Genomic DNA, 14,162 nt, shown 5'->3' on the forward strand with positions numbered 1-14,162 from the left:
AATATTTTCAGTGGAATACATACATATCAGATACATTAAGTATTTCGTAATACAGTGTATGCGATCAATAATCTAGAGTATTTTATTGATCGGATAAAAAAAATGTCTGCTTATCAAAGAAAATAACTACCTATATAATATGTATTACATAATTTTTACATATATAATATAATATAGTTTAGAATATTTGGATGATATTTTAAAAATTACTATTGACATCTTCGTTATAGTATCATATATAATATATTATTGTATTATTACCTTAAAAAACATATATAATAATATTAGCAAATTAATCATTTAAATCTGTCACATACATTAACGATTACAGAGTTTCGTCATGTTATGTCATCAAACCAAATTTAACTTATACATCTATATTTTCAACGCTATTTCCAAAATTGTATCTACTCATATATTATATATGTACCTAATATTATATTCCATAATCGTCACTCAATCCATAAAAATATAAATATATATAATACAATAATTATTAGACTATGACGCAAGTTCTAGAAATTCATAAATACGAAAAAATAATAAAATAATAAATAATATACATTTTGCAGCATTATGAAATTGATTAATACAATAGTAATAAAATAATACATATATTATTTTGAAATGAAACTATAGATCGAACGTTATTTTAAACAATAAAAAGGTATCAAAAATATCGAATATTATGTATTTAAAAACGTAGCTTAGGTATGTAAGAAATATAAACGTGAAATCTATCTTTAACTTTTCATTTCGGTGAAGTCAATGGTTATAACTTATACCTACGAATAATATTAGGTATATCAACGAAATTCAACTCGTACTTTTATAAATAATATATATATTATATATTACATATAGAAATGACTATATCAGTATTTATCAATACCTAATCATTCGAAATGGATAGTCTGATGGTGTGTATCTAGAGCTTTACTACCCCTTTCTCTAAAAAGATAATTATAACATGTAACTACAAGGTTAATTACAGCTACCGATGCCTCAACATCATCATGACGAATGACCATAAAACACCATCCTCCGCTATATTGTTTTGTAATTATTCTTTTATTATAAATAAAATTCTGCATGGATTTTTTTCATATAAAAACGTGTTTTTTGCTAAAAGTGTACTACACATAAATAAATCGATCACAAAATCATTCAACTGAAGCTACACATATCATTATCTCCAGTAACTTAAAATTAATTACCTAGTATATCGCTATCTACTTGATGACTGTGCACGGTCTAATTACTTTCATAGAGAAACTATAATACGCTCAAACAATGGAAAACAGACCAAGTAATATTTCTCACCTGATCACGATTCTCCAGTGAAACGCCAATGAACTAGCACTCCAAATAAATGAACTCTTTTCTCAACAAACTCCATAAATGTTTTACTTGTCAGTGAAGCATGTCTGACACCAAACTTATCCTTTAACATATCTGGCCATTCAAAATATCACTGTGACCATTCCGATGGATCAGCCCACGCGGGTTCTGTAATATTAATAAAATCAAATATTAAACTTACCTTGCTTCCACCAAAATAACGTCATACAGTCCACATATATTGTATTAATTCTAACCTTTCACTATTTCATAAATTACTTTCCTCCAGGCATAAAACAAAACCCTGATGATTTAACTCGCTTCACAATATAGAATCAAACTTTAAGGAACCTTAAATTTCAAACCTAACTAAACTTCAAGCGTTCTAATCAATTACTCTTCATGTCCTTTCTAATACTCCCTGATACGTCAGTAATCGCACTCTGCATCATGACTTCAACATACCAACAATATCTACACTTATTTCCTATCACTACGACATATTTTATAAAAACTCCTTCAATTACTAAAACCTCCTCATACCTAAACTCCCGACAATAGTTTTCATCATCTTAAACGCAGACGCTCACGTGATATATTAAATAACACTTTGTATATAATATAATATCTTAGTATATTATTTTAGCAACTTATCCTCGTAAGTTCTAAATTGAAAGTAGCGTTGATGGACGCTCGATCTACCCTCACGTAAGTACGTAACTACATCTAAACTCTATACTAACCTATTTACTCTATATATTATTCTGAATATAATATCTTTTATTCTTTTATAAATAAAAATAAAAAAAATACGAGACTACAAAAAAAAATCAATACTACCCAGATGTCCCGTTTTTAGAATGTATCTATTTATTTAATCAACTATAGGAATCGAAACATTTTCAAGATGGAAAAGTCTGGTCTTCATCAAGTAATGGTATTGACCAAATTTAAATTACATTTAATACATTTAATTTACAGTAATTTACTATAAAGATAATCTGTTTTTTTTTTTTAGTATACCTCAAAATTATTTGCATTTTAGAGATGAACTTGTACTATTGGTTAGATAGTAGATACGTAGTATAATATTTACTTACCTGATAAATTAAATTTTTATCTTTTTTTTTGAATAAAACATTGGATAATTAATTTAATAATTTTATTGGAATTATTATTTATATTTAACTAGTATTGGTTTAGTTTTACTCTATGTTGTTTTTGTCGTTAAAAGTTAAGTACAAATATAAGGAAAACAATAAAACTTACTATTAATTCGTTATGCGTAGTATTATACATTATACTAATATGAAAATAATACAATATATCTGTATTATTATAATAGTCGAGTGGTAAATATGTATTCTAATATTTTATAATTAATAAATAATTGTACAAATTAATGTACATTTTTATCATATAATTTACATTATTTTAGTTATTTTTATATAAATGCAGATAATGAAACGAATTTAAGAAATTTAAGTTGTATGAATGTGCTTCATTATGCTCTTTTTTTCTATTAGTACTTGTCATATAATTTCAACTTTTTCCTCTTTTTCTGAATTATCTTAACGAATGATATTGTTATTTGCTTACAATATCATAATATTGATTTAAGTTCAAAAATTGTAACAGTATGAAATATAATTTTTTTTTAAAGTTCAAATAGTTACAGATATTTATTTCATATTGTCAGTTAAATTATGTACCTACATCAATCATACCAATAATGTAATAAATAAATTATATTTATTGATTGTATTATACTCAAACTCATACAATATTTTAACCAATATGAGTATTCCGACGATTTCCATAAGCTTGTAGCTGTAATGGATAATCTATACTGCCCACGACCCACCCTCTGTCACTAATTCCGACCCTGTACTATAAATGAACGATTGAATGACTTCGCTATGTTAGAAATTACTAAAATGTTCCATTACAATATATATATATATTATATGACTAGGTATAAAAAAATAAATCATTAACTAATAAGAACTATATACTTCTAGCAAATAATATACATTATATTATACTTATATAAAAATTGAAAGTAGTTTTTGTTAGTATATCGAGAAATCAAAAGGAGAAAAACTAATAATTTGTATGTATTGTGAAAAACTAAAAGTTTTCAACAAAATCGACAAAACTTAAAATATTTAATTTATTATGAGTAAATATTTTGTATCTCGACATGTTTTCGTTAAAAAAAAAAAAAATTACTGAGATTAAGATTTTATGGCGTACCACTGTGGCACACATTTTAATTTAAATTGCGTATAACTAATTAACTACCAACTGTATTGGAAATAGATAACTAATAAGTTGTCTAGATAAATTATTAAAAAAATAATAGTTTAATAGTGTATTATAAATAATTAAATAAAAAAAACTTTGTATCACTTAACAACGCTAAGCAAACGGGACCAAATACACCCGCTCCCTCTGATCCCTCTTGATTGTGCCATCACTGTTTATAGAGTACTATGATACAAGAGATTAGGAATACAGACTGATAAGTCGATAACTGAGGATTGAGATTTGTGATTTGTGATAATAGTAAAAACAATATGAACTAGTAATAAGTTCCAATATGAAAATATGAAAACCGTCGTCATTCAATAGCGAATAGCAGAGCTAGTTGTTTTGACGATTTTCTATTGTTGGTTGCTCTTGCTACATAACATTAAATTTATATTTTTGATTAAGAGGATATCAGCGCACTATTTGTTTTCTCTCTCTGGCCCACGCGCAACATAGACAAAACGCATTTACGCAGAATCATTTTTTCTATGTCTTTAAGTAACCTTAAAGTAAAATCACCTATTATAAAAAAATTAGATAATAATGTTTTTGAGGGAATGACATATCGATTTTATATTTTATTGTTATTTGACTTTCAAAATAAACAAAATAATGTTGTAAATTTAAACGATGTTTAAATTGTTTTGAGACCACATTTTGACAAATCGATAAGTTATTCCCTCAAAAATATTATTCTCTACCTTTTTTGTAATGGGTGTTTTTACTCTAAGATTACTTAAAATCATAGAAAAAATTATTTTGCGTAAATGCGTTTTATCTATGTTGCGTGTGGGCCAGAAAGAGAAAACAAATGGTGTGCTGACATCCTCTTAATTTGATTTGCTATTATTGTTTTTAATCTAAAACTCCAACTGAATTTTTTTAATTTTTGAAATGAATGAAATAATAATAAAATATAAACCTTTCCAAGCTAATTATTTTCCGAGTAATAGGTGTACAGAAATATGTATATATTAACAATATTTTTAATTTTCAATTTTGTTTTGATTTATATTTTTTTTTTATATTACGTTAAAATAAAGTACTTAAATAGCCGACTAAAATTTTATCTAAATAACTCATCTAGATATTCCCTAACTCAGAATATGAGTATACATTGTTCAAAATTGTATTTTTATAAATTAATATACCCATAAAAATATTTTGTTTTAAGATGTAGAAATAGAATAACGTATGTTCGGATTAAAAAAAATCTTAAGATTTAAAATAATATAACAATAAAAATTATTAGAAAATATCACTTTTAATTTTTTTTTTAAATATATTTTGTAACTGCTTTTCTTATTTTGTAAAATAAATATTATCAAAAGCGTTAGTATGTTTTTAATAATAAAATAATCGTTCTATATATAATAATATTATATAATATATTATACGTTTAAGTGTTTAATAAACTATAGATTATATTACGTTACCTTTAATTTAAATATTCTGTACCAAAAATCATTAAATTTATGTATTTTTTTTTCTCGGCCCTCTTATATATAATTATTATTTTTATTAATTATGTTTGTTTCAGACAGACTCTTATTACAAAAATACTACGCAGAAATTATTATTTCAAATTATTATACAACAGCTACAGTTTTACATGACAGTGAAAATGTGATAAAAGAGTTCCTAGATATTCAAACAACTACAAATGCGTGCTACGAAGTGTGTTAATCGAAACGACAGCTGAAACAAGAAGGGTCGATAAATTCGACTTTTTTGATTTGACACTTCCCTGCTTGTTTTAAGGTGATGAAAATAGGGAATCTTCTAAGATATCTCATGATACAAATTTGATATTTTATAAAATAAATAAATATGATGTATTGTAATTAATAGAAAACTTTGAGAACTAATATCTCTCGCCAAAATTATTTTGATACAATGATAAATAATAATTATAGATTTAACTCTCGTGATTAATTAACGTTTTTATAAATTAGTACCAACAACTTATTTATTCAGTTTGTTTATAAACGTTTAATATATATTATAGTCTTATTACTCTTATTACGCGATTTCTTTAATTTTTGAAAATAGAAATAATTTTAATATTTGATTGAATTATTTTTTAATGTCCAATCCCTGTATGAGGACTGTTTTATCGGGACAAACTATGATTTCTCTTTATTGAAATGTTGTCATTTTATATATTATTGACTGATACAATTTTATTAACTTTACTAGAAGTAGTATTTAATCATTCTGTATTTCTATAAACTTCGTTCTATCCAATAAACTTATATTTTATTTTTACTGATCAACCAAGGTAAAATAATGTTTACCCTAAATGTAATTAAATGTACTAGAATATAATAAACGTTTGGGTTGGGTAAAAAAATACAAATTTCTATAGAATAATTTTTTTAATTATCGTAAAATAATTATTTAAATTCTATGAAGTATTAAAATACGTATTTCTTGATGATTTTTACATTTTTAGATCTTTTCGTGTGCGCATGCGAAACACAACTTACATTTTTTTTAATGGAAACAGATGTTTTGAATACTAAATTCGGATAAATCGAATTTTTTTGAGTCAATTTGGTCCACCATACCTCTAAAACCAAAACTGACTAAATGAGAATGTAGTAAAGTTTTGATTAAAACTATTGAATTTTTCAACAATCATCCTAGAATTTTAAGTATTTTTTTTTTTTTGTATTTTTTGGTTTTCAGATATAATTAAATCATTAAAATTAAAAGAAAAAAAATACTTAAAACTAAATGATAATTTATTAAGTTCAAGGTTGATTGTTGAAAAATTCAACAATTTTAATCAAAATTGTACCACGTTGTCATTTAGTCAATTTTGGTTTTAGAGCTCCAATGTCACTGGACAGAATAATATTTAGTGTAACTTTTAAAAGGAATCACATTGTATATAATATAAACATTATAATTTGAAATTTAAAATATTTTATTTTTATAATAGGTGATTGATATACAAAGTTGTATGTCTGATATGACATGATGAGATGTATATGGTATATCTTATATTTGTATGAATGTAAAAGTTCAAATATCTATTACAAGTTACAACTATAAATAATGGTAATGTATAATAATGTATAGTTATACAACTTTGGAAGTTTTTATCAACTTATATACTTATAATAAAATACGAGTCTTATACAAGACCTAACCTAACCTAACCTCCTGAGTGCAGTGGAAATAATGATCGATTCTAATTTACAAAATATTTTACAAAAATGAAACACTTTAAAATACCATAAAAACTATCGAAACGTCTATAAGCTTTTGTTCTAATTTAATTGATAAATTTAGATCTAAACTAGAATCGACGGTTAAATAAATTTCAGTCATGAAAAATAAAATAAAATTGTATGAACAAAGAAGTAAGAAATAAGAGAAAAAATGCATTTTCTCAAAGCTATTGTTAATACTATTGAACAAGTTTCTTTGATAAATAATATTGAAAACGATTGAGTTCAAAAAACAGTAAATAAAAATGTATTTGAAATTATCAAAATGTTGATTCAAGTTTTAAACTGTAAAATACAAAAATATGATTTTAAAGAAAAGTAGTATCAAAATAAATTTCACTGTATTAAATTGCATTTTAATTCAAAAAATATTAAAGATACATTCTTAATATTAATAATGTTAAGTTTTGTCGTGAAAATTAAACTTCAATAACTGATTGATAAAACATAGTATAACAAAAAAAAATCGTTAAGTGAGTAAAACTCTGCTGTAGAGTAGGTTACTATAATGGATGAATTAAATATGAATCCAGTGATAGGTATCATTGTGTACGAAAAACGATTCTGAACGGAGATAATTTGTTAGCCAAGAATTTCCAGTGGGAGGTGAAAAAGATGGTTTATGGTTTAATGACCTGAATACACAAAAATGTATGTTCTATTGAGATATTTGAAGGAAAACTTATTGAAAACTTAGTGTTGAAATTTTAACCTTAGATATAAATACTTAAAATGTTATGAATTTTCAACTACAAAATTACATGCAAATTTTCAGTATAATATATTATATAAGAAACATAGTGTGTCAATTCTCTTAGTTTAGGAATTATTGATCGTTGTAGCTCTATCATTTTTAATATTTCAAATGAAAACTTTATATTAAATCTAACGTTTATAAAATATATTTCGTCAAGTACAAAATATGCTTATATTAGTACAATATTTCTGCATAATATAATTATCGGTGTTGACAATTGGCGTAGAAATTTATATTAATGATGTTATTGTATAACACTTTAATATTTCTTGGTTTCACTTTTATTAACTATACTAAACAATGTACCTATCTTTATGAAAAACAATATTAAACTTAATCTAATGATTTAGTTGTTAGAATATAATATAATATTGAATAAAACAATTTTTAAGAATAGTGTCTTTCGTGCATGCTCATTTATAAATAATTTTAAAAACGTATTCAATATATTATTAATTATTACAGTGTAATGAACTTTAAAATTAAAAAATTTTGATTAAATAAAAAAAATGTTTAATACATTATTAAAACGAGAAAATTCACTCCCGATGTGACTTAAATAATTGAATTGCGCAATTATGTCTGAAAAATAACATACCTCTTTCAATAAATCATTTGTTCTTCGTTACCATCTCGTGTTTCACTAAGAAACGCAGCGACCCCTATAAATCGTTTTTAACGAGAAAACCTGAAGCATTTGCCTAAATTAACTATTCAAAACCGGATATTTCCTTTTGCACTTTTAAAAACTTGACAATTTTTCATCGCAAAATACATTTCTTGCTATATTTTATGTTGTCGAAACCTTAGATCGCTATTTTTCGGTGTATAAAATATATGCTTTTTAAAAATTAGATGGGGGAAATATTCGATGTTTTATCGCCTCTCACCAGGATTGAGAAACGTATTATAATACGATTACAGCAATAAATTACGAGAATAAAAATGTTTTTTGTTACCTACCAACTTAAAAATCTAAAGAGTTGTTTTATGTGTAAATTTGAATTCTATTTAATTTACGCATTCATAAAAAACAAAATTAAAATCTATATAGTTATGATAGTGTATCATAAAAGTAATGTTTTAATGTTTAAATAATTAAAATACAATGACTGTTACTATATAAACACCGTATCTATATAATACATTAATATTAACGGTAATACCTGTATCTTATCTAACTTTTATTAATATCTTAATATTTACATTGCGTGTGCGTTCTGCAATCGTTCAGTTCCGGACTAGTAGTTGGCTCTGCATAAGTAAAATATATATTTTAAATAAAGTTAAAATATACAATCTACTTTAAAAATTTTAGTACAAAACATCTTATCAAAACAATAATAATATACATCCAAGTAAATAAAAATTAACAGCCCGTCAGAAAATCTATCAATTTATATTTTTCTAGTGAAAATAAATTCTAATTGGTTTGTCTTGAGCGACAAATTAATGATTAGTTAAAATATTAAAACTTAAAAACATCAAATTACAAGACATATTTTATCCCTTATTTCATATTATTTTGTTTTCAACTGTTTTAGAAGAAACATTTAAATCAGTGAAGTAGGTATTAATAATAATTTTAAAAACGGTTTCTGAATATTTATAATGGTTACTATCCATTGTCAAACATATTTAATCGAATTTTCATCACTGAATATTATTAATAATTATAGGTCCTCCCACGTCGATTTATACGTTATTTACGTATAATTTAATATTTTCGTTTAATATCTATTCCAAGTCTATTAGTCTCTCATAAAATATTTTAAGGCTTATCTATCCATAAAAGCCGCTAAATAAATATAATTCGATGTAATTGACGACAAGGAAATTTTACATAATAATTACTTTCAACAAAAATCTAGATGTGACCTTGATCTAATTTTTGATTTCTTGCTACACTTACTATACTATGTATTAAAATGTACTAATAACAAGTTGTATAAAGTAAACATACCTACCGACTAAAGTACTTTTAATTATTTAATTTATAAATTTAATAAATATTCAAGCAAATATTTAGATGTTAATGAATTATTTTATATTAAATATGAAAAGTTCTAATTACTGATATTTTTTATTTATTTATTTTTTATTTTTTGAAAAAAATTTTATATGTATGAATGCACTAAAGTAAGGTGAATTAAAATTAATTTATGATTTTTTTTTTTTATTATTTACTAAAACTATTTACAATCTATACACACAAGAGTACGTAAAATAAGTAAATTTGATTATTAATGTTGGTTAGTAAATTACAGGAGGTTTGTAGTTAGTCAGTTTAACTACTGAACCTGCAATTTTTAAAATTAAAATAATATCCATCCGAAAAACATTAACGAAAGGTAATATAAGTAACACCCATAACTGTACGGTCATTATTACATACCAGGTAATATTAATAAAAATTTAAGATCAAGACTACATTGTCGCTACAAAATATCTATCGTTACGTCGTAATCTTTAAATTGATTTGAAACTGTTTTGATGTTTTCTTGTACATGTGCATGGTCAACGTTGGGATCAAGTATAAAACGTCATAATAATAATAATAATAATAATAATAATCTACAGTGGCGTTTATAGTGGAAAATCTGGTTGCCACGGTAACCCGCTGTCCTACTCGCCTACACACGCAGCGTGACATTACATCAGTTTCCACTATTATTACCCGCCGAGATAAATGAGAAAGGCTTTTTAAACTCCTAAACGCCGGGACCCATTGTATACAAAGGGTCGCGAGTTTAACGGGATTGTTGTATTGTTGCGGGATGGAAGCCACGGCACCCGAATAAATGAAAAACTGGCGTTGAAACAACTACCATTGAGAAGAAAGAAAAAGAGATAGAATTGATAGTTACAATACGTCAATAATCTTTAAGCTCATCATCGTGTATACACATATTTATTTTATATATTATGCTTAATACAACAAGAAAATAGTCATGCGTGAAATACGAATGAAGATTATGTTTCTAATTTTTTTTTTTTTTAAATATTATTTACCTTTAAAATATAAATACGATGAAAATAGTTTTACAATTCTATTATATGGTAATGTGGTAGTCGGGAGGTACCAACTCTGTACAACAATAAACATGAAAAAAATAAAACAAAAATGTATTTTCGCTATTTATTATTTAACATTTAGATTTATTTTAACATACGATTAAGTTGTCCTATGAATTTATACAGAATATTATACAAAACATACACAATTAATATTTTAACTCGAAACGTCAAATATTAATATTTTTAATTTGAAATCCTCTTAAAATAAAATATTTATAAAATAATTGTATTTTTCTACTTATATGGTTATTACTTATTTAACGACAAACAACAATATTAATTTCATAACACTGAGTAAGATATTTTTGAATTTTTTTGATGCATAAAATATGTAATTCAAACGAGTATCTTGATAATTAATTATGACTTATAAGTTATATCCGTATTCTACAGTTATAAGTATTTAAAATTTAGACGAGTGAAGCTAAAAACTAAAATGTTGTGTCACTCCATCACTCTTTTCGTCTAAATTTCAAATGCATAAATAATTAACCTGTTACGGAATACACCTGTTTGGAATCCAATTTTTTAATCGTATATCTTTTGGTATTCTATTTTTCTGTTTTGAAATATGAAATTTAAAATGTATGTTATCGTTTAAAAAAAGTTAAAACTTTAAAAATATTACAGTATATTTTTAAACGTTATTTTATATTGATTTTAAATTATGTTAAAAAAAATATACATTTTTGAAATAATCAGTGTCATCGTAATTACGTTAATCTCGGTGTATAATAATAATATAAACTCACTCCATAATATCGATTTTAGAATTCTTTTCAATATTACTTGTATTTATTTTTAATTCTAGCACAGAACAAGTTACGTATTTCTCAGAATGTTATATGCAGATAATGGCATCCAGATCTTCCAGAATCCAATCGGTTATATTTTGAACCGTTTGAAAGTTTAAATTAAACCGAGTCAATAATTTTAAGTTTATAATCCTCAATTCGTGTATTTGGCTATTCATGATCTACGATATGTATAAACTTTATATATTTACACTTTATTTACACTTAACGTGGAACAAATTTAACCATCACATAATATCGACATAATATTATGTTGTCATCATTACACATATTCACGATGTACCTATCACATGGGGTTTATATTTTTGTATTAACTATCGTACTTATAATATTACATAGGTTCGTAGTATTGTAGTACTACTGAAGTTAAATAGATAATTCATAATATTATACAGCTAAAATTTTAGTTTCATATTTGAAACTAATTTTTTCATATTGATGTGACTCAGCAAGAACATCTGTCTACTTTTTTCTTTAATCATAGAATTATAATCTGATTTTTGAAATTTTTAAATATACTTGATAACTATATTTTTGAATACTTGTAATGTTTTATACTATTTAGATAGTGTCCTGTGAAAATTCAACAACTAATTTTTCAAATGAGAACCCAACTTTGCTATTGTGAGTTATTTAAAATCATTTTTAAAAATTTTAATGTATAAAAATCAAAATTCAAACGAATAGTTTTTAAGTAAATTATTTTCTACAAACGATAATAGGTCCATGGTTATGATAATAAGTTTATAATATATGAGGGAAATTTTAACTTGGAAATTTTAGTAATATATGTTATCATCATTAATACTCGTAGCTTGTAAAAATGGAACAAGTATAAACGCTATATCATCCAAAATTAAATACATTTTATATATTTTTGGAACCTGAATTTTTAAAAACTATTATTCTTAGTATAAATATTTTAATAACTAACATACTACTAGTTTGAAATTTTAGTTAAGTACATCAAAAATTTCAAAAGAAATATTTACTGAATAATTTATTAACTTAAGTTTGTATCACCAGGCGACAAGAAAAAGTTAAATAGTACAAAAATTTTAATTATTTTAATATTAATTGAAAAAATGTGGGTGAGCGTGCTTGATGAACTACCCTTTATTTATTAGAATAGTTGATAGTATATACATATGGTATTTAAATGTTTATTATACCGCATTACTCTAAAATAATTTTACTAAACATATAAATATATAATATTTTAAAATAAAAAATTGTTTAGTTTGTACATTTAACGACAAACTATATAATAATGACCGTTATATTAAATTATTTAAGTATGATATTGACAATGGTTTTAAAACTTATTGAATTTGAATTTAATTTTAAAGTTGAAGTTATATATGTTTTGATTACTATTTAATATTGACTATATTGAGTAAATTAAAATCCGTAAAATAACAAATACCTAAAAAAATATTATAAATATTGTTATAATTGCATTGAAGATGCGTTATTTTGCATAGTTTGTTTTCTAATTTATTGTAGTTTTACCTATTAAATTAAAAAGGTTTTCTGTAGAATTAACCATTTCGTGTAGAGATCTTAGATTATTAAACTTATAAAACATTTCTCAAGATCTCGGTTGTTTTGCTTTTATTCAACTTTAATCTATAAGCACTTAGAGCTTAATACTGTTAGTGTAACAACTTTCTTATTCCAGTGATGCATTTTCCCCGTAAAAGTTATACTTCTAACTATAGTTATAACCTATATATTGAAGGACAATTCATAAACCTAAATCTTCTAAATTTTTTAGTTTTTAAATTTTTTTAAATTTCTGGTCAGAGACTTAGTGAAAATTACATTTAAATTTAAAAATCGAATCAACAGTTCAAGTCGTATTTCCACATACCAGTATGTCTGTATGTATACTATAATATACTATAGTTTAAATAATTTTCCAAAAATAAATCATTTTATTTACTAAAATAAAATTTAATTTTCTACCTAAGTAGTTAGGGAAAAATAAATATAATAAAATCTTTGAGAATAAATTATAATACAAAATGTCATTGATTTTTAAATGGATTTACTATATTGTTGATATAAATTGAGTCACTTTTATTTTTCATTTTTATTTATAACATGTATAATTATAAGTAAGGTAACCCAATATTAGATCTGCGATAAATTCTTTCATTTAATTATATTAGCGCTGTGGCCCTTCCTGTATTCCAATTTATTATGTTTATAATGGTTTTGATTATAGCTAAAACGTTTATTCGATTATCATCGATCAACCGTGTATATTATGTATGTTGTATATTATAATATATATTTAACTGTAGAAGCATCAAACCACTATTTATGATACTTAACATTTCCAATAGAGTTTTATTATATAAATATATTAAATAAATATCCTGCTTTATTTTTAATGAATTATAATGAAATTATTTCATATAATTTACTAAACCTAACCTAACCTAACATTATAACGTTACATATTATATTACTATACTATATTTTAAACATAAACACATACTTTTGCAGTTTTTCTAAATGCTAATATATACTATTTATATTAGTACGAGGATTAAAATTTTAAATATATATTGAATATTTTAATTCGCAAATGCAATATTTCTAAAATTTAAT

General features: G+C 24.0%; 1 protein-coding gene across 2 annotated transcripts in view; it reads right to left on the reverse strand.

The window, feature by feature from the left end:
• Nucleotides 1-14,162, reverse strand: part of LOC114124262 (protein dimmed-like) — a 48,523-nt gene that overhangs the window by 29,948 nt on the left and 4,413 nt on the right. Inside the window, exon 2 of one of the 2 annotated variants that reach the window (XM_027987453.2) lies at nt 1,324-1,509. The exons of the other annotated variant lie outside the window; for it this stretch is intronic. The gene's annotated coding sequence lies outside the window, so the exon portion shown is untranslated. The remainder of the gene's footprint in view (nt 1-1,323; nt 1,510-14,162) is intronic. 2 annotated transcript variants of the gene reach the window in all.

The sequence above is a fragment of the Aphis gossypii genome, chromosome 2 (genome assembly GCF_020184175.1).
Source record: "Aphis gossypii isolate Hap1 chromosome 2, ASM2018417v2, whole genome shotgun sequence".
Lineage (NCBI taxonomy): Eukaryota > Metazoa > Arthropoda > Insecta > Hemiptera > Aphididae > Aphis > Aphis gossypii.